The sequence below is a fragment of the Thalassophryne amazonica genome, chromosome 9, assembly GCF_902500255.1.
Source record: "Thalassophryne amazonica chromosome 9, fThaAma1.1, whole genome shotgun sequence".
NCBI classification, from domain to species: Eukaryota; Metazoa; Chordata; class Actinopteri; order Batrachoidiformes; family Batrachoididae; genus Thalassophryne; species Thalassophryne amazonica.
The window spans coordinates 33,152,347-33,175,735 of NC_047111.1; positions in this window are offsets into that span (position 1 = coordinate 33,152,347).

Genomic DNA, 23,389 nt, shown 5'->3' on the forward strand with positions numbered 1-23,389 from the left:
ATCCTCTGGTCTCAAGCCCAGCGCTTAACCACTAGACCAGGGGTGCCCAAGTTCGGTCCTCAAGATGTGTGTTGGAACAGGGAGACATCTAAGAGTGTCAGGAAGGTAGGACCGAACTTGGGCACCCCTGCACTAGACCATCAACTCCCCCATTAGCATTTGTTTGTACCATAACATTTATTTATTTATTACTTTTATTTTCATTATATTATGGTGTTACTGTAACTTGCAATGCTACTTTTACTCTGTCATGTATTGTTTTGTGCAGGATACAGTCCATAATCTCTAACTGAGCAATTTTCAGCTAGTTCCAACTATGTGATATATATTCTTTTTGGTGATTGTACATTGTGTGAATTCTGAGTTGCAAGTAAAATAGAGATGAGCATACATTTTTGCCTTTTTGATCTGTTTTATTTCACTAACAAAGCACTCATAAATTCAGAAGCTCATTTTCTGGCTTTGTTTTGCTCCACTAAGCATCCACCATCAACAACAGAGATGGATTTCTGGGGAGATATATATAATCTCTGTAATTCATCATCATCGCTACTGAATGCTACTTAAAAAAAAAATAGTCAGTGGGAGGAAATTCCACTGAAAGCAAACTCATGTCTGCTGACATGGTTTTCCATTTAGCTGAAAAGTGGTGTACACAAAAACAGCATTAATCCAACCAGTCTAAAAGAGTGCTGCCTCACTTAAAGCATTTCCTTACCAGATAATTTGATTATTTTTGTTGTACATTTATTTTACCTCCATTGATGCACCTGAGATTCTGATGCTCTGTTTTTTTGCACAGCATTTCACAGATAAGTCCAATTAAATCCAATAGGTATTGTGATGTGATATGTTTATGATTGTATGTTTTAAATTAATCAGTAGTCTCAAACTTACCTGGAGATTCTGAAGATCTGGGGGATGGACAGATTTTCTACTGTTGTAGTACTCGAGTCCGGTCTTGGTCTTGAGATCACATTTTTTACTTGCTGGGTCATGTCTAGGATTTTCTACTCCACCTTGACTTGGTGTAGGACTACAGTAGAATAAGTACAGATATTAATTAAAAATTAAGATGACAATTTTATTATGTTAACAATTATTAACATAACAAAAGACCTTAATATCTATCTTAGAAACTTTATTGCCACTTGGTTTTAACTTTTGACATCATACAATGTTCAGCCCATCTTCTTCCCAGAAATTTCACTTCAGAGTATTAACAACGGTGATAAATCGTGTTAAATTTGTGGTGCCTGTCTTGACGTGGTCTCGCTTCCTCCAAAGACATGGTCTTGATCACTCTACTTGACTCTGTCTTCTCAGGTTTTGGTCTTGACTCAGACTCAATGTACTGTAAATGGATGGCTGTCCACCTCAACGGTTGACATCCAAGATCGAAGGCAGTTCCATGGTGTTGTGGATGTGGCAAAGCGTGACATCAGCAAATTACTAGACTTGAATTGGCTGCTCGGGTTGTTCTTTCTTCTGAGGCCTATTGGGAGTATAATTCTTGGTTGGTTTAATGGTGCAAGTCGTTTTGCTCAAAATACTCAAAATGTCGACATTCAGCAAATTTTTTTCCTTCTAGAGTTCTATCTTTTGAAATATGCAAGTATGAATGGTTTGTATACACAAAGATTTGTGTAGTATAATATGATTTAACTATTCTTTTTTTTAATGCTTGTTTGTAACACAACCTCAGAGAATCTACATGAGCCCTTTGGAGTCTTTGTAAGAGATTGAACTGAACATGTATCATTTGTTACAAAATGGCACGGGAAAAGTAAGTCATTGTTGGACGTTAATGCTTTGGTTATCTGTCATCCAATAGTCCTCTGTAAAGACAACGTGCTGTTTCCTAAAATGACAGACAGTGAGATACAACAGGAACACAGTTTTATGTAATGTGTATCAATTGGTCACTGTTAATGCTGTAAAAATTGACAAAAGGAATTTGTTAATACTAGCGTGTTGCCCGTGGGGATCCATGGGCTGTAGATTGGGTAGTGTTTATAATATAGGTAGCTGACATTTTAAAAGGGTGGGAATAAATCATGCACAGTTTTCATAATGAGTTGGAATGGCATGTGTAAGCATTTTTATTTTTATTGCTATTCAGTGGACACCCCCCCCCCCCCCGCCCCCAATTACACCCCTCTTAATCCCCTGCCACTTGAAGCATTTTTTTAAATGTAGATGTAAATTAATATTCAAAGTTTTCAGCTAGTTGACAGTAGGGCTGTACAATATGGCCAAATTATCATATGTCAATATTGTCAAGCAAATGTCACTTATATACATGCTGTCCATATTCTTGAGCCGCTTAGGTGGGCAGGGAGAGTTCCCATGGGATAAAAAAGCTTTTCAACCTACCATCCCTGGTTCAAGACCAGGCACCTAAGTGGCTTTACTATTTTTTTTTTTATTTTTTTTTTTTTAAAGATATTTAGGTGTACCTTAGTAAACACCAGTAGAGTTCTACCTTAGATTTGGAATGTATAATAGAAGATATACCTTACTGAATTTTCATATCAATATTACATACGATATGACTATGATTCAACACAAAGTGCAGCAACAGTGAAAATTAAACATTCTTAAACAAAACAGTAATAACACCACACTCATTTTGCAGTCATCATAAGGTTAGGATACTGTGCCCTTCAAAAGTATTGGAATTTCACACATTTTAATTTGTTTATACCATTTTAAATACAAGAAATACAAAAAAAAAGAATAAAAATTTCTAAAATTATCTTCCTCAAACTCAAACTGAAAGCAAATCTTTAAAACTTGATAAAACCTGTAAATAATAATCACTTTTATTGCCAGTTTTCTTTAGACAAGACAGGGGATGGAAACATGAACATTTCAAAGTTGCTGAATATGTCTTGGACTTTATTTACCTCAATTATGAAGAAATACAAAAGTTTCTTTCACAAAAACATCAAATCTAGGCTGTCATCTCAAATGTACTTTCTGTCAAATTGTCGCTGAACTATCGGGTCTTCTTTTTAAGAAAATCCTTCTCTACACCACTTCATCAGGAAGCTGTATTTTATATCTTTAATTAATTTATAACAAGCTGTAGACTTAAGGAATATAATTTTAGGAAAAAATGTATTTGAAATGGAATAAACAAATTAAAATGTGTGAAATACAAAGTGTTCCAATTTTGAATGGGGGCAATTGAGAAACACTGAGGAACAGCATCTTACATTTCATATATAGTGCAGCAGATAAGAGAATATTTAGAGTGGAATCCAATTCAACATAGGTGCACTTCAACTATGAGAGACAAAATGAGAAAAAAAAAATCCAGGAAATCAAATTGTAGGATTTTTAAAGAATTTACTTGTAAACTATGGTGGAAAGTAAGTATTTGGTCACCCACAAACAAGCATCTTCTGTTCTCCACCTGTTACCTGTATTAATGGCACCTGTTTGAACTCATTATCTGTATAAAAGACACCTGTCCACAGCCTCAAACAGTCAGAATCCAACCTCAACCATGGCCAAAACCAAAGAGCTGTTGAAGGACACCAGGAAGAACACTGTAGACCTGCACCAGGCTGGGAAGAGTGAATCTACAATAATCAAGCAGGTCAGTGTGAATAAATCAACTGTGGGAGCAATTTTAAGAAAATGGAAGACATACAAGACCACTGATAATCTCCCTCGATCTGGGGCTCCACGCAAGATGTCATCCTGTGAGGTCAAAATGATCATGAGAACAGTGAACAAAAATCCCAGAACTACATGGAGGGACCTGACGAATGACCTGCAGAGAGCTGGGACCAAAGTAACAAAGGCTACACACTATGCAGAGAGGGACTCTGCAAGGAATCCTGCAGTACCAGGCATGTCCCCCTGTTTAAGCCAGTATGTGTCCAAGCCTGTTTGAACTTTGCCAGAGAGCATATGGATGATCCAGAAGAGGATTGGGAAAATACGAGGTCTATTAGATAATAAACCGACCCTTTTATTTATTTTTTAACTATATGGATTTGAATAACGTGCGATTACACCAATCATGCTTGAACCCTCGTGCGCATGTGAGAGTTTTTTCACGCGTGTCGGTGACGTCATTTGCCTGTGGGCAGGCCTTGAGTGAGATGTGGTCCCACCCTCTCGGCTGAATTCCTTTGTTTCACACGCTGCTCGAGACGGCGCGCGTTGCTTTATCAAAAATTTTTCTGGACCTGTGAGGAATATCCGAGTGGACACTATTTGAGAAATTAAGCTGGTTTTCGGTGAAAAGTTTAACGGCTGATGAGAGATTATGGGGTGTTTCTGTCGGTGTAAGGACTTCCCACGGAGCGTGACGTCGTGCAGCACTTCCAGGCGCCGTCGTCGGCCTGTTTCGACCTGAAAACATCCTAATTTAAGGCTTAATTTACCCAGGACGTCGTGAGAGAACAGAGAAGATTCAGAAGAGGCCGGCATGAGGACTTTATGCGGACATTCCACTGTTAAGGACATTTTTAATGAAAGACGTGCGCGCAAATTCGCCAAGTCGTTTCCGTGACAACTCGGCGAATCTGTGTGCGCCGCGACAGGAAAAACACCTCCGTGTTGAAAACCATTTGTAAAATTGAGGCGGCTTTTGATGGCTTTCAACAAGTGAGTAACTGAGAAATTGTTTAACAGCTTGGGCATGTTCCAACTTGCCTGTTAAGGTTTCCAACGGAGGTGTTTTTCCTGTCGCGACCCCCCGCGGTCGGGTCTGGCCCAACATGCGACTCTGCCCGCACGTTCTTTCATTACAAAATGTCCGTTAACAATGGAATGTCCGAATAAACTCCTCATGCCGACTTCTTCTGAAAGTTCTCTGTTCTCTGACGACTTCCTGGGTCAACAGAGCCTGAAATGTGGAAGTTTTCAACTTGAAACGGCGAGACGCTGCCGCCTCGATGCGCAGATCGCCGTCAGGCGCCATGGGCCGTCCTTATGGCGACACTACCAGACCAAAATCTCTCATCAGCCGTTAAAATCTTTACCGAAAACCAGCTGAATTTATCGAATGGTGTCCACTCAGTTGTGTCTTACAGATTTGAAAAAATTTTGATCAAACAAAGCACCAGTCTCTGAGCCATTCCTAAACAATGAAAAAAACGACGAGAGGGTGGGCCACTCCTCACTCAAAGACTGCCCACAGGCGAATGACGTAACCGACAGGCGTGAAAAAACTCTCGCATGCCCACGAGGGTTCAAGCATGTCTAATGTAATCACACGTGATTCAAATCCATATGGTTTTTGAAAAAAAAAAAAATAAGGTTGGATACTTCTAATAGACCTCGTATCAACCAAAATAAAACTTTTTGATCAAAACTCAACTCGTCGTGTTTGGAGGAAGAAGAATGCTGAGTTGCATTCCAAGAACACCATTATCTACTGTGAAGCATGGGGGTGGAAACATCATGCTTTGGGGCTGTTTTTCTGCAAAGGGGACAGGACGACTGATCCATGTTAAGGGAAGAATGAATGTGACCATGTATCGTGAGATTTTAAGCTAAAACCTCCTTCCATCAGTGAGAGCACTGAAGATGCAACATGGCTGGGTCTTCCAGCATGACAATGATCCCAAATGCACCACTCGGGCAACGAAGGAGTGGCTCTGTAAAAAGCATTTCAAGGTCCTGGAGTGGCCAAGCCAGTCTCCAGACCTCAACCTCATAGAAAATTTGTTGAGGGAGTTGAAAGTCTGTGTTGCCCAGCGACAGCCCCAAAACATCACTGCTCTGGAGGAGATCTGCATGGAGGAATGGGCCGAAATACCAGCCACGGTGTGTGCAAACCCCGTGAAGACATACAGGAAACATTTGACCCCCTGTCATTGACAACAAAGGATACGAGGTCTGTCAATAAAGTATAGGTCCTTTTTATTTTTTTCAAAAACTATATGGATTTCATTCATATGTATTTACGTCAGACATGCTTGAACCCTCGTGCGCATGCGTGAGTTTTTCCACGCCTGTCGGTGACGTCATTCGCCTGTGAGCAGTCCTTGTGGGAGGAGTCGTCCAGCCCCTCGTCGGAATTCCTTTGTCTGAGAAGTTGCTGAGAGACTGGCGCTTTGTTTGATCAAAATTTTTTCTAAACCTGTGAGACACATCGAAGTGGACACGGTTCGAAAAATTAAGCTGGTTTTCGGTGAAAATTTTAACGGCTGATGAGAGGTTTTGAGGTGATACTGTCGCTTTAAGGACTTCCCACGGTGCGAGACGTCTCGCAGTGCTCTCAGGTGCCATCGTCAGCCTGTTTCAAGATGAAAACCTCCACATTTCAGGCTCTATTGATCCAGGACGTCGTGAGAGAACAGAGAAGTTTCAGAAGAAGTCGGTTTCAGCATTTTATCCGGATATTCCACTGTTAAAGGAGATTTTTTTAATGAAAGACGTGCGGACGGATTGCAGCGTCGGCTCGCAGCCACTGCGATGCTCCACCACAGGAAAAACACCTCTGTTGAAAGCCTTAAGGACAAGTTGGAACATGTCCAGCTGTTAAACAATTTCTCATATACTCACTCCACTGAAAGCCATCAAAAGTCGCCTGGATTTTACAAATGGTTATCAACACGGAGGTGTTTTTTCCTGTGCCACCGCACCGCGCTGGCTGCGTCCCGACGCGCGGACCCGTCCGCACGTCTTTCATTAAAAAAATCTCCTTTAACAGTGGAATATCTTGATAAAATGCTGAAACCGAATTCTTCTGAAACTTCTCTGTTCTCTCACGACGTCCTGGATCAATAGAGCCTGAAATGTGGAGGTTTTCAGCTTGAAACAGGCTGATGACGGTGCCTGGGACCGCTGCGCGACGTCTCGCACCGTGGGAAGTCCTTAAAGCGACAGTATCACCTCAAAATCTCTCATCAGCCATTAAAATTTTCACTGAAAACCATCTTAATTTTTCGAACCGTGTCCACTTCGATGTGCCTCACAGGTTTAGAAAAAAGTTTGATCAAACAAAGCGCCAGTCTCTCAGCAACTTCTCAGACAAAGGAATGCCGACGAGGGGCTGGACGACTCCTCCCACAAGGAGTGCTCACAGGCGAATGACGTCACCTACAGGCGTGGAAAAACTCACGCATGCGCACGAGGGTTCAAGCATGTCTGACGTAAAAACATATGAATGAAATCCATATAGTTTTTGAAAAAAATAAAAAGGACCTATACTTTATTGACAGCCCTCGTATGTTACAAAGTATTGAGTTGAAATTTTGTTATTGACCTAATACTTATTTTCCACCATAATTTACAAATAAATTCTTTAAAAATCCTACAATGTTGTTTCCTGGATTTTTGTTTTTCCTTTTTCTCTCTCATAGTTGAAGTGTACCTATGTTGAAAATTACAGACCTCTCATCTTTCTAATTAGGAGAGCTTGCACACTCAGGGGCGACAATACTTTTTTACCCCACTGTCACATGTCATAGAATCCAATGGACATTGACCTTGTTTGACCTTTACTTTGGAGACCAAGCATTCAGCAATGTCAAAAATATTCCATTTATTCATCCTATTAACTCAACCAATAATTTGCCTCACCTTTTACCAAAATTAGAGCAGCTCATTACCTTTTGACCCCTGTACAAACTGAAATTGACCATTGTCACTATTCTTGCTGTTTTTACCCCAAAACTCCATAACATTCAGTTATAGATAGTCCAAACTATACCTTTTTGGAATCTTTATAATCAGACAAGTATCGTGATGTAGTTTTCAATTTGATATTTTTAAATTTTGACCCCTGTGTAATTCTTCAATTGACCCCCTACCTGGGTACCTATTGAAAATTGATGTAGCCAGTCAGATGTTTTTAAAAGTGTAGTATCTAAGATGTATTTTTGCTGTATTTGATGCTTGCATCACCATTTGAAGGATTGTTTCAGTTATCCGCTGCACAAATAAGCCAACAGAGCATGAACCAGCTGCTGTCTCTTAGCCAGTGGTGGGCACAGTTCCGCTAATCTGCTTATTATCAAAGTTGAAGTTTTCATTATCGGATTAGCTTTTCAGATAACTTTGAAAACCATTAGCAGACCAATTATCTCCTGATAAATTTTGGTCCGATAATTGTTAGATCACACATTTATGCACATTTAAGCTTTAACAGTCAAAAACATTTGTGAAATCTGGTATCAAAGACTTTAGTGCTTACCTGTTAAATGTTTTGTAGTAGATGTATAGTTCTATTTTCTGCAAACAGAGGAGAGTTGGTTTCAGGAGAAACCACTCAGACCTCTGCAATCAGAGAAGAAATGGTCACACACACACACAAAAAATTCTCTTCACACCATACTAACTTGCCGGCAGTATCACCAAGTCAAGTCACCAAGTCATCCAGAGGCATACAGTTTTAACTTATGATTAAAATTTTAACCAAACTAATTCGGACATATTATTTAAATTAACGTCACGTCTGAAGTTTTATAAAGTGAAAATATCAGCTATATGTTTTATTTTTAAAGTATTGCACTAATTTTGCAGTGCCAGTGCATTATGGGTAAGTTCACGACAGGAGAAATGCATTTGAGACGCTCTGATCAGGCTCCCCACGGACAACAGCATTAAACTCTGTATATTGTGCCTAACACTCTCGTGAATATATTGTCTGGGTTTATAGACACTGTTATTGTGTTTGTTTCATGCAAAAATGCCAGAAGAAGCTCAGATTGCTTCTCCATTATTTTCAATTTGAATCACTGTGAGCTGTAATCGCTTCCTGTATGCTCTTTAACATCGTGCTTATAGTCCTTTACAACAGTGTTTGTCGTCTTTGTTCCAGAGTAATATATATTTTTATGATGTCTGAAATTTGGTTTGCATTTATTAAATTCCACACAGATTAAACATAGCAGACACAGATTATTTATTTGGCAGCCGGTCTGCTCTGTGTCAGCCTGATCCCAACAGATCTCAGAAGCTAAGCAGAGCAGGATCTGGTTAGTACTTGGATGGGAGATCTCTTTGGAATGCCAGCGGCTGTGTGTGTTTCTCCAGGTAAAACTGCAGTTGCGACAGGAAGGGCATCCGGCAAAAAACTTGTGCCAATTACCAATGTGGATCTGGTTGTATCCGCTGTGGCGACCCCGAACAAAAACCAGGAGCAGCCAAATGAACAGCAACAACACGGTTTATTTATTTGGAATATTTGTTTTGGCAAGCTTTCACAGTCTCTACTGCCATCTACTGGCCAGTAGTGTTCATGGCAGTATTTGCCCTAAGTATTGAGATATCCCATAATCCTTTGTGTGCCAGAGAGTTGTTGCAGCCTCTTGCTGCAGCTCATGAAAAGACATAAAAATGTACATTTTGGTTGTATAATTGTCGTCGTGGATTCTCTCTGTGCTGTTTAAACCACAGCAATGCTCAGGCATGCAGAGGATTATGGGTTAGGGTCTGGGTGCCAGTAGATGGCAGTGTTCTATGCATTTTGACCCGGTTATATCGGATGATTGTCTAATCACAACTTGACTTTTGGCTTTTGCAAATGGCTTTTTTTGTTTTAAATATAAATAAAATGGCATATTTTACAAAAGCACATTTATATGTAAACCAACACACACATCACATTAACGTGTTGGTTTTTACATAGAATGAATGAGTCAACCAATCAGTGTTAACGGAGGCTAATTTTACCCATAATCCCTTTGGCATCTGTGTGTGTTTGTGACAAAACTTCAGAATTAGTGCATTATTATTAAAATTAAAAGATATGTGTTATATTTTAACTTTGTACAAATGACAGAATTGTCATTAATGGAGTTATTCTACCCAGATTAATTTGATTTACAAATCAAAGCCATAAGTCAGAACTGCTTTATTTTCCAAGACTTATGCCTCATGGGGGACTGCTACATTCTGTTAATGAATAATGACTTCTGTTTTGTGGCAATTTGGTGGTTAGGCTCCTTTTGCTGCTATAGAGTCGAGCTTAAGGCCTCTCAACTGATTCACTTCTGCAACAAACAGGATCTTCCAGCAGTGGGCAGAGTGCACAAAGACAGAAGTGGTGACTCAATGTCTGGGTTTGTGATCGTGGTGTTTAAAACTGAAAATTGGCTTGTTAGTAGCTGAGAGTGTACCGGAGAAAATACTGAAAGTTATCAGTTAGCTGTAGCTTCCGATAAATTTTTGGGTGGTTTATCGGTTTAGTTTTATAAAACATAACTTTTCAGTTAGCTGATTAGCTGTTATTGAAGCTAACCTTTTGGTTGGCTGTGCCCACAACTGCTGTTAGCTTAAACATGTGTATATAAGACAACCCGAATTAAAGAATAAATGCTGTTTTTAACAACCTGGACTTCATTTCTGGCATCAAATACACTTGTTTACTCACCAATAGGTTTGGAGTGATTAAAAGTCCATAGTTCAAATGACATGTTCAGTTCAAATCTGAGGCAAACATTTTTTCTTCTTCTACTAAGGTGGATTAGAACTTTTTGTGGTACACAGCACCAACTACTGGACAGGAGAAACCTAGCAGTCTATGTGACTCACTGATTTCAAAATGCAGCTCTTTCAACCAGATGTGCGGTGCCGTAACATGTCAATCATCTGTGTCCAATCAGATTTTAGGGGAGTCCAGTGAAACCCCGGCCTCCGCTCTAGCTCCACCCATGCCAGGAAGTGTTAAACATTTGACATTTCCTGTTTCACTGTGACTGAAAATTTGGCACTTCCTGTTTGAGTGTTAGCTTGCCACTGAGTTCCCACGAGATTCCATGGGATCCCATCTGTCAATCCAGAAAATGTTTGACATTTGAACATTTCCTGTTTTACTGTGGATTAAGAATTGATTTTTAAATGGAACACAATGGAAATAAATGTTTTCACTTTCTTGTGTCATCCATGTATTATTAATGTATTTACAATTCTGCACTTACATTGACCTTACTAAATAAAAACAAGCATGCACTCGCGCTTTTAATATAAAGATGATTTACTGCCCCTTGCTGGAATGGCATGGGAGTCCAGAATGTAGCTCCCAGCGTTAGTTAATATCCATAGCTTTGCCAAAAATATTAGTCTTATCAGCATTCCATTTTGCCGGCATTCATCCTTGACTCAAAATATGTATGCATACCAAACGGCAAATGTCAGCTGTCCTCAGTTTCTCCGTGATTGCAGATGAATACACACACGCACACAGAGCTTTTTGTCTTTTCTGCATTCTGCCGCAAGCAGGTGCTTCAAATTTTAGACATAGACGGTAGTAGAAGACGTCAAACACAACACAATTTTCACTTATGGTACCAGCAACAAAACTAAACTAGTTTTTATCAATCACTTTGACACTAGCTTCAGAACCTTGATGTCACGTTTCACAACTCTCGATAAAAAACTCACAACCAATGATCAAAATACACTTAAAAAAACCTCTAACACTTTTTCCAATGTCTTGGATACACTTCACATAAACCAAAGATCATTTGTCTATTGAACTATAATCACCTGTTCAAAATGACACAACTTTACATCAAAGTACAACCATTTCAAAATGCAATTCACGCATTACATTTGAGATGACTGTGCCTAACTCTCGTCTGTAGAGCTGTTGGTGTAATTTATGTCATTGTGTGGGACTATGTCAGGTTCTTCCACGCTCATCTGGCGCAGGCATGGTTTCAGGCCCATCCACAGTTACTCACTGTGTGTTTGCCCCCATATTCTCCTTTCCTTAACCCCACTGAGGAATGTTTCTCCACATGGAGGTGGAAAGTGTATGATCGACATCCACATCAACAAGTGATCATTCTTCAGGCCATGGACATTGACTGCCCATGCCATGCCGAATTCAGGCCTGACACTGGTCTGACATTACAGCAGACCAGTGTCAGGCCTGGATTCGGCATGCACGAAAGTACTTTCCAAAATGTTTGGCAAATGAAAACATCTATGCGAATGTGGATGAGAACCTGCGGCCCAATCCACAAGACAGGGTTGATGAGGATGACGAGTGATTGTTGGGCCTTTGTTTAGCTTTTTTTTTCTTACTGTACAGTAGCTAGGTGAGGAACATGGCAGTTTGTTTTGCAGGATGTTTTCATTTTTACAGTAATTGTTGCTTTCATTCAACCTATGTTGTGATTTAGTTTGTATTCATCAATAAATTTCAGCTTTGTTCAATGATCCCACTGTGTCTCTGATATTCTCTCCATTAATCCTTTTACAGTGACATCATGTGTAGCACAGGATGAAACAAGTATCACAATTTTTGTACTACAATATTTAATGGTTGTATGAACAACTAAACAGCGAAACAATGTGTGTGGGCGATCTGAAGAAATGTCCTTATGGTATTTCATGATGAATGAGTTGTTTGACCAATTTGAGTGCAAGGTTTCTTTAAAGATATTAATACATAATGCAATGTTTTGAATGTTGGACAGCCTGTGATACAATTGGTGACCGTTTTGAGATTTTGTATCTAGAGTTGTGAAAAATTACATCAACGTTGTGACAATGCGATTGACAAAAACTGCAACTAACTACACTGACTAAACCAATTGAACTCCAAAATCACAAATCAACTAGAAGCACTGAGAGTGCAAACCTCTGCCAAGGCCATGAGGTCATTGACGCCATAACATCTACACGCCGTGGAATCATTGAACCTAAAATGTCTAACAATGATGTTTGCTCAGTAGTAAAAAAAAGTTTCATCTACTGTGACTGGATAGCACGTATCCTTAGTGCTTGGCATCACAGTTTATTGCAACTTGCACCTTTCCCAGAAGCTACTGTCATCTGAGCACTGATATTGATATTACATGTGCTTATAGACAAAAACAAATAAGAGACAAAATTCAATTTATTATTCAACTAAACTGCAAATATATGAATTTTTTAACATTTATGAAACACTTCTCTAAACAAGGCCATAGGGTCACTGACCCTCAAGAGATTCCCTCCTTGGCACAGTGATCTATTTCTTTTTGTCTCTTTCTCTAAAATTGTATATAATAATCATTAGATTATTAATATACGAGGTCTGTTAGAAAAGTATCCGACCTTTTTATTTTTTTTCAAAAACTATATGGATTTGAACGATTTGGAGCCTTGCTGCATCAATTTTTTTCCCAGAAACTGTGAGAGACCTCCAGGTGGACACCGTTCGGAAAATTAATATGGCTATCAGGGATGATTTTATGGGGATTATACAGATTAAGGAGTGTTACTGCCACTTTAAGGACGGCCCACAACTGCTGAGAGCGCGGCGCGCTCCTAGCGCCGATCGACATGCTCAGACCCCGCTGAAACAACCAGATCATTTCCAACGTGAAGGCTTTGTTGATCCGGGACCTCATCTGGCTTTCACAAAAGGCAGAAGCCTTCATCACGGCGTTGCTTTGCGCCATGCGGCTCCACCGCGACGCGCGGAACTCCTCCGCACGTCTGTCTTAATGTGCTGAAAAAGTGCCGATGTCCAAGTCTTTTCACAATTCCTGTGCTAGTCAGACGACATACCGGATCAAGACAGCGTCCAGTTTAGAAATGAATGGCACATTTCATTGTTACAGGAGTTTTTGTCATGGAAAGAGGAGCGGCTCCACCGTGACGCATGGCGCAAAGCAACGCCGTGATGAAGCCTTCCAGGACATGTTGGGGCATGTCCAGCTCATGCACAATCACAATCGGATAATCACACGACTGAAAAGCAACCAGAATCCATCTGAAATCCGTCCTGTGAGACCAACTCCGAGGTGGTTTTGTCCTGCGTAATGAACGGCTCCGTGGCGCGTCCCTCCGCTTTTCTTTCCATGAAAAAAACTCCTGTAACAGTGGAATGTGCCGAAAAAGTGCTGATGTCCACGCCTTATGCCTTTTTTGTGAAAGTCAGACGAGGTCCCGGATCAACAAAGCCTTCACGTTGGAAATGATCTGGTTGTTTCAGCTGGGTCTGAGCATGTCGATCGGCGCTGGGAGCGCGCCGCGCTCTCAGCAGTTGTGGGCCGTCCTTAAAGCGGCAGTAACACTCCTTAATCTGTATAATCCCCATAAAATCATCCCTGAAAGCCATATTAATTTTCCGAACGGTGTCCACCTGGAGGTTTCTGGAAAAAAATTGATGCAGCAAAGCTCCAAATCGTTCAGACATTTATTCGCAATAAAAAAACGACGAGAGGGGTGGACCAGTGCTCACACAAAGCCTGCTCACAGGCGAATGACGCAACCGACAGGCGTGAAAAAACTCACGCATGTGCACGAAGGTTCAAGCTTATCTGATGCAATCACACGTGATTCAAATCCATATGGTTTTTGAAAAAAATAAAAAGGTCGGATACTTTTCTAACAGACCTCGTATAAACAAAAATAAATTTAAGAAATATTACAATTTGAAAACAAATGCACCCGAACGTGATGACAGCTGCAACTGCTTAATGCTAACTTTTAACATTGAAAATGCCATAGACATGCTAACATGTTAGCATCGGGATCCGGATCGTGATCCAGATCACCACTAAAATTTAATCACTTGTTCCTCTTGTCATTTCCAGCCACTCCACAAAATTTCATCAAAATACGTTCAAAACTTTTTGAGTTATCCTGCTGACAGACAGGCTGACAGACGCGACCGAAAACATAACCTCCTTGGCAGAGGTAATAACACTCACAACACTGTTAAAGTAACATGAACCACAATAACTACATTTAACCCCCCCAAACCCAAACTCCCATGATGCATTGCAGCACAACATCCATTGTTTACTAGTTAGCCAAAATTGCTAATTTCTCCAAAAATATTTGCCCTATCAACTTTCCATTTTCATAGCATTCATCTTTGACCCAAAATACATAAGCATACCAAATGGTAAATATCAGCTGTTCCCAATTTTTGCATGATCAAAGCCATACACACGAGCACAGAGGCCATTTGACTATTATAATATAAATGGCCACTGAGTTCCCTGTCCAGTGTTAATTGTGAAGCATTGATAATGTGCCTATCACCCCACTGGTCAGTCAATATGTTAAATCAAAGTAAATTTAAAGTAAAAGAAAATTAAAGCAGTAATCCAACATGCTGTTTGGCCAGTGAGGTGAAGGCTATGCTGCACTCAAGTTGACAATAAACTCAGAAAACTCAAGCTGTGAACTTGAGTTCATTTGAACAACTCAAAGAAACAATGTGGATGCCCACAGGAATATATTCTGGGTTTATTGGCATCTTTACACGGAACACATTAAATAAGTTATTGCAGTTGCTTCTTGTGGGTAAGATGGAAAATGTCTCAGTTGAGTGTATTTCTATTTGTAGTCTAGACTTACCAAATCAATTATTGCAGACATCTTTGAAGAAACTGTAATGCTGGCAAGTGCATTAATTTATTTTTAAAAATGCAAACACATCACATACAAAAGAAAATGATTTGTTCAAAGTAATTATTTTAGCATTTGTAATATCACTATTTTAACAGTTATAATGGAGTTATACTGTATAATGATTACAGGTGTTATGATGTGAAAGAAAAATAGAAGCACTTAATTTCCACATGGTTCCAAACAAAAAACTCCAACCCAACCATGCATTCAAATCAATTTGCCTGAGTAGCTGATCATAATTTTCCACTTGCCAACATGTCATGAATGCAGCATTAATTAATAATAATAGTATAGCACATTTATGACACATACAATACATTTAAAATCAGCATAATTATTTTTAAAATAGTACAAATTAAAACGGTATCAGAAAATAGGTGTCATTAGTTTCTATTTAAGGATTCAAGAGAAGCTGACTATCAATCAGCAGGCCATTCATTTAGTTAGGGTCACAATGTCATCAAATTAAATATTCTTCAAAATCTTGGTAAATTAGCATTTCTGCTGTTTCTTGCTGTTTCAATATAACAGCAAGGGGAATCTTAAAGTTGTTTGTAAAAAATATTCATGGCATCTGTCAACCTTGGATCTTTTTTAGATCTGTCCTAGATGGAAGAAACTCTGTTATTACTAAAGAACAGTTTATTCAGTTTTCAGGTGAAGTTACAGATCTGGATCCTCAATGGACAGAGCTCCTGCAGGGGATCTATCTGAAAAGGAAAAGGACAGATTTCAGAAATGTTTTATAGACATCCATTGACTGCTCCCATTGCAATGGTGGACCAATTCTTGCAAGCTTTCTATTGGCTTAGAGGTGGTCCTCCATATGTGTGCTTAGGGTGTGATAAAAAAAAAAGTTATGTCATGTTTAAGCTATGTGCTAAAAGCTAGTTTAAACTGGAGCACTCAAAATCAGGACCTTCTTAGACAAAAGAGTGGTGGCAGCCACAGTTTGTACTTTCTTGAGCAGATAAGTCTTAACAAGAACACAGTACAAGAAGATTTTAGAAAGACACAATGATCCAGTACAGACTTACTGACCATCATCACTCCTAACCTCACGTAACCTTTAGCAGGAATGTATAAAGTATTAACTCAGGTTAAAGCATTTGAATCAATAATATTATATAACAAACGTGTTTCTAAAGTAGATATTAACACATCATTTGGGATTTTTAGGTCTTGGAGCATGTGCTGGCAATGCATGTTGCCACGCTACCATGCTATAAAACCACCTTGGGTCCTGAATAGAAACTGCCCAGGCAGCCAACTAGTCCATCCCCCTCTCCTGGATGCTGGATGTAGCCATCTTTCTGCTTCATCATCTCCACATCTTCCCACTTCATATCAGTGACCATACCAGCTTTTGTTTAGCCATGGCAATACACATAAAATGTGACAAATGACAGGTACTATGGAGCGGGAAGGCATACGTCTGTCTATATAAAGAGCAGTGGGTTTTTATTTAATGTGTGGGGAAACTGTGAGAAACATGTTTTGTCTTCTGCAGTTACAGTTTCCATATTTAGCAAGATGTCAAAGTATTAGAACTTTATGATACAGTAACTTGGTCTTGTTTTTAAAGCAACACTACAGAACACTTAACTTAAAATAACAGTCTAGAATCACTTTGATGGTACACTGACTTACAATCAGTAGTCATTGTCTTTAACACCACATTTCAGGTATTTGTGGTTGCAACATGCTGCACTCTCCAACCACTGCTTTTCCTCATGTGACTGTGGTCTTAACTAAATTACTGACTACTGACAATTGTCGCAGCCAGCATACTTTACATGCATTTTTAGAACCATGTTGCAAACACTTCTGTTTGCGTATTTGGTGCAACCTGTCCTTTTGAAAATATTGCATGAGGACGTTGTCGCACACATTTGTCTGTCCGTATTTCATTATGTTGTCTGTCCTGTATCTGTGGAACAAAAAAAATGTGGATATGTTCTTCATGATCATGGAGGAAAATATGTGCACAGGCTGCTGGTACGACTGCACACCTGGACAATTAAAGCACACATACGTCTAAAAAACAGCCTGAGAAAACAATATTTGTTATGGACTCTGATCTCCCATTTTATCATTGAAACTAGGGCTTTAGTATCATTTTAAAAAACTGAAAGCCATCAGAAGAAATATAACACCATCTGTACATCTTTTACTCTGAGAAAATATCTTCTGTGATTTACTGTAGGTGCAAGTCAATGATATTTTTCAAATGACAGAGTTTGGTTGGAACAAAGTGTCTCATGCTGTTCTTGGGTCAGTTGGCTGTCTGCCTACTGAGGTGTGTCGCCAGCTGTGCCTGAATGTCCTAAAGCATGAAATCATAACTTTTTGGGCTCTTGTCTTCCCTTCAGTGATAGATGCTCCTCAGAGCCTGAGCTTTTTTGTCATTTTCTTCAGGGTGTGAATGAAAATATTGTTTTCATCATGTCTGTTGTAAACACAGTCAAGATGAATCAAGAAAGTGTGTGTGTGTTGAATAATGGTCCGCTGTGTGGCATGAAGGTGATGCAAAAGCTTGGGGTTTGGTTTGATCTATCTTAATGTGATCCCATCACCCACAAATAATCTCATGCACTTTTTTTAAAGAGATGTGATCAGATGAGTTCTGTCCAAGGTGCTGAGAGCAAACGGCTATCAGCACCACTGCTTAAGGGCCTTTCAGATTGCATGCTTTATCGGCTTCAAATAACGCATCCTTTTTGTGCCTAAAGCGTTGGATGCATTGAAAGCATCGCGTCTTTCATGGCAAGGGGGCAAAGATTTCTACGTCACACTCTGGCTTTTCCATAGCTCGACAAAGCAGAACAATTGCCATCTTGGATTTGCGTCTGTGGAACCACAAAAGATGAAAAAAAATAGCAGTAGGACGAGTCTCCCATCACCCTGCTGTGAGCTTTTTTTTCAGCGACTTTTCAGAGTAATGCCAAGCCAAGGGAGGGCTGATGAGATGGTGGGATTGATCGAACCATGACGGCGTGTAGAGTCACATGGAGGAGTTGGGGTTCAGGCCTCATTCATGGGCAGAGCAACAACCCACAGCCGGGGTGATGCAGCAGACTCAATATGAAATTCCTCACTTTTGGATATGTACAAACACCCTGTTTGAGCAATGGAGCTTAGTTCTGCAAATTTGTCTGAGGTGAGAATAATTTTAAAAATATAATGCAAAGCTAAAATACCCTCAGCCGTATGAGCCCCGTGTTCTTTATAATTTGCAGCTGTTTAATTAATTTTATTTTATTTAATTAAAATCCTCTTGTCTTACATACAATTTGTAACAATATTTACATTTTACAGTGTCTGCAGGAGGCTTTGCGTGTGCGTGTACATGAGCTTTTGACAAAAGCAAAACTTATGCAAATCAAGGAATATTTGTAGATCACCCTCTGTGCACTTGATGGTATTATTATTGAGACAAATTTAACTCCATAGAAAGTTAGCTTTGAGTTAACGGACGTTAGTGTGCATGCTAACACCGCAAAGTGTGTTATCAGGTTACAAAAAGAGCGTCTTCAGTTTTAGAAGTGTTTCTCGCTATCATTTACATAATATATGACAGATGATATATTTACAAACGGGTTTGGCAGCTAGCTTCCAGCCTGTGACATCACCATGCTGTGAAATAAGTTCAGAGGTGTTATTAGGTTCCAAAAACAGCATTTTTGATTTAGAAGTGTTTTTTTCTCACTAGCTTTTACATAATATATGAGAGACATGTATATAAACACAAAGCAAAGTGGTTTTGAAGAGATCAGCCACTGAAGCCATGTTGCAGTTCTACTCTGATTGGCTGTCATCCCCTACCACTCAAAAACAAAGCAGAACAGATTCAAACAGAATGCGAATTTTTAACCTCTTAAAATACCTCTTAAATATGTCAAGGTTAGCCATCTTTGAACTAGTCCAAGGTCTGTGTCCCAAGAATGTTCCCTGTGAATTTGAAGACTGTGGCAGTAATAGAACTGGAGTTATGCTGAACATAGACAGACGGACGGATGTTGGCCAATGGGTAATAAAACGTGACATTACTGCACTACTGAAGGTTTAATGCTCGGCTAATGTTAACTTAGCCTTTTAGTTGCAGAATCACAGTCGAGCTGAGTGAACGTATTACTGTCCAGTCTATTTTTATTTTTACCAAATAAAGCTACAGCTTTTTTTGTTGTTGTTACTTCTGAGACCACAAAAACTCAGCTTTAAATAACTTTTTTTTTTTTTTTACTGTTTTATGTTTTAAGAATATTTTTTATTATTTGTCCCACAATCAGAAATATTTGATTTGAATTTTAGAAATTAATCTGTCCTGATCACAGCATTAAAGTCACTCAAATACATAATTAAAAATTGAAATGTCTCAATTAAAACAAAATTATTTCATCATGAGGTTTGTCACATTACAAAATCCTAATTCGCTATCACACTGCAGTCATTGTTAAATCATCTCCTCTTGTATTTATAATAAACATTTGTATTTTTTTACGGTGTCTGTTTTTCTGGTTTAAATGCAGATATGAATAATCTACCAGACTTAAAATGTACACATTAATTTCCATGCTATTTTATTTGTGTAAAAATAAATGTCCAAGGTTCCTTATAATGTTACTCAAGAAATCATGTAATCTGAAACAACAGGTAAGTTATGGTTTTAATTTACAGATGAAAGGTTTCTAAAAAATATTTTACTTTTATTTTTTTTTACTATTTTAATTACAAGTGTTCTAGTGTAAGAAACTTTTTTTACAGTAATCAGAAATTAATTTTGAGGTAAAAAAATATATATATTTGCAAGGATTTTCTTCAGAACACTGCTGTGTATAAAATGAGCAGGTCTTCCGTGTTTTGGCCTGATGCCTCATTTCTGTTGGACAGCGTGAAGCTACATCACAGCGGCAAACGTTGGACTGAGTTGAACTTTGACCGCAGCAGCTTGAGGACAAGTGGCAATGCTCACTCCAAGCAGAACGTTGCGTCAAAAACCCAAAGCATCTCATTGAAAATAATGGTTTTTAGCACGATCCACAACATGTCTAACTTTCTCAATGCATACAGTGTGAAAAGCCCTTCACAGCACAGTTTTTACAGTAAATTTATTTTGTTTTCTTTTTATGACAACTCACTGGAGGAGTACCCTTGAATGCTTTCCACAAATGAATGGAATGTTGCATGCTTAAGCGCCAGAATTGTTTGTATAGTAAGCTGTGATGAAGTGTGTTATAGCACACTGTAGCACTGGCAAATTGTTGTTAAGAATGCTCTGCGATGAAAAGCTCTGCTCATTTTCTGGCTTCCCCCCGCCCTTAGCATACCACTGCAACAACTGAGGTTGTTGGGCAGCTATTGGTAGCTGATAAAAACTGAGAGACAATAAGTGATACTGGCTTTGCTGACACATTAGTCAGGTGTAACTGGTTACATGCTAACCAAGTACATCACAGGTACTCCTGGCTTCTGAAACTGATTAATTGCAAGTCAAACACACTCCTCACTCACTAGACATGCACAGATCACGTGCATCAGACATACATATACACATCACATATTAAATGATGAAACAGAATATATTACCAAACAGAAAATGTGCTGTGTATAGAGACTCGAATAACTTTCACTTTTTTGTCTGATCACGACGAGGAGTTGTCCCAATCACTTAGGATAATCTATTTAGCAGAAGCAACATTCTTCTTTTCTTAAAGAAGTACTGCTGAGGAGGGAGAAAAAAAAACAATGTTCTTTGTTCTTCAGAATTTAACTAGAAGACCACACATTTGAATAAAGTGTGGTCTTTTATTGACTATGTGAAACAAGGACAGCTCTTTAAAGAGCCCTGTGCAAAAACTGAACAAGAAAATTAACAGCAAGTGTCATGTCTTTAAACATAGTTTTCAAACGTTTAATTGCACTGCACGTTTACCGTTCAATGTGTTAACAAAGCAGTTTACTCACATTTTGCATGTGATCCAATGACATTAATAAGCTCAGAGCCTGTGATCGCAAAAGTAGTGTGTAATAAATAAATAATGCACCAAGTTTTCAAATGTTTAATTGCATTGCAAGCTTGCCTGACATTATTGTGTTTTCAATGGCTTAAAGAGTCAGTTTAATCACCTTTTGTGAATAGTATGGTGACATTAATTAGCATATTTGCTTTGCTCCATAACACCATCTAAGTCTAATCCTCATGAAGAAATAATGCGGTGATTATATTTTTTCTGTTTCTTGTTGCATGAAGTGGTAGATCTGACTTTTACTCCCGTGTCACTTTTATATAGGGTTTTTATCTTAATGTGGTTTTTTGCTGTTATACTATATATATGTGTGTGTTTCTCTCTCTCTCTCTCTCTCTCTCTGTATGTATGTATATTATACATACATACATACGAGGTCTGTCCGTAAAGTATAGGTCCTTTTTATTTTTTTCAAAAACTATATGGATTTCATTCATATGTTTTTACGTCAGACATGCTTGAACCCTCGTGCGCATGCGTGAGTTTTTCCACGCCTGTCGGTGACGTCATTCGCCTGTGAGCACTCCTTGTGGGAGGAGTCGTCCAGCCCCTCGTCGGAATTCCTTTGTCTGAGAAGTTGCTGAGAGACTGGCGCTTTGTTTGATCAAAATTTTTTCTAAACCTGTGAGACACATCGAAGTGGACATGGTTCGAAAAATTAAGCTGGTCTTCAGTGAAAATTTTAACAGCTGATGAGAGATTTTGAGGTGATTCTGTCGCTTTAAGGACTTTTCACGGTGCGAGACGTCGCACAGCGCTCTCAGGCGGCGTCATCAGCCTGTTTCAAGCTTAAAACCTCCACATTTCAGGCTCTGTTGATCCAGGACGTCGTGAGAGAACAGAGAAGTTTCAGAAGAAGTCGGTTTCAGCATTTTATCTGGATATTCCACTGTTAAAGGAGATTTTTTTAATGAAAGACGTGCGGGCGGATTGCAGCGTCGGCTCGCAGCCGCCGCGACGCTCCGCCACAGGAAAAACACCTCTGTTGGAAGCCTTGAGGACAAGTTGGAACATCTCCAGCTGATAAACAATTTCTCATATACTCACTCCACTGAAAGCCATCAAAAGCCAACTGGATTTTAACAAATGGTTATCAACACGGAGGTGTTTTTCCTGTGCCGCCGCGCCGCGTCGGCTGCGTCCCGACGCGCGGACCCGTCCGCACGTCTTTCATTAAAAAAATATCCTTTAACAGTGGAATATCCGGATAAAATGCTGAAACCGAATTCTTCTGAAATTTCTCTGTTCTCTCACGACGTCCTGGATCAATAGAGCCTGAAATGTTCGAAAAATTAAGCTGGTTTTCAGTGAAAATTTTAACAGATGATGAGAGATTTTGAGGTGATTCTGTCGCTTTAAGGACTTTTCACGGTGCGAGACGTCGCTCAGCGCTCTCAGGCAGCGTCATCAGCCTGTTTCAAGCTTAAAACCTCCACATTTCAGGCTCTATTGATCCAGGACGTCGTGAGAGAACAGAGAAATTTCAGAAGAATTCGGTTTCAGCATTTTATCCGGATATTCCACTGTTAAAGGATATTTTTTTAATGAAAGACGTGCGGACGGGTCCGCGCGTCGGGACGCAGCCGACGCGGCGCGGCGGCACAGGAAAAACACCTCCGTGTTGATAACCATTTGTTAAAATCCAGTTGGCTTTTGATGGCTTTCAGTGGAGTGAGTATATGAGAAATTGTTTATCAGCTGGAGATGTTCCAACTTGTCCTCAAGGCTTCCAACAGAGGTGTTTTTCCTGTGGCGGAGCGTCGCGGCGGCTGCGAGCCGACGCTGCAATCCGCCCGCACGTCTTTCATTAAAAAAATCTCCTTTAACAGTGGAATATCCAGATAAAATGCTGAAACCGACTTCTTCTGAAACTTCTCTGTTCTCTCACGACGTCCTGGATCAACAGAGCCTGAAATGTGGAGGTTTTAAGCTTGAAACAGGCTGATGACGCTGCCTGAGAGCGCTGTGCGACGTCTCGCACCGTGAAAAGTCCCTAAAGCAACAGAATCACCTCAAAATCTCTCATCAGC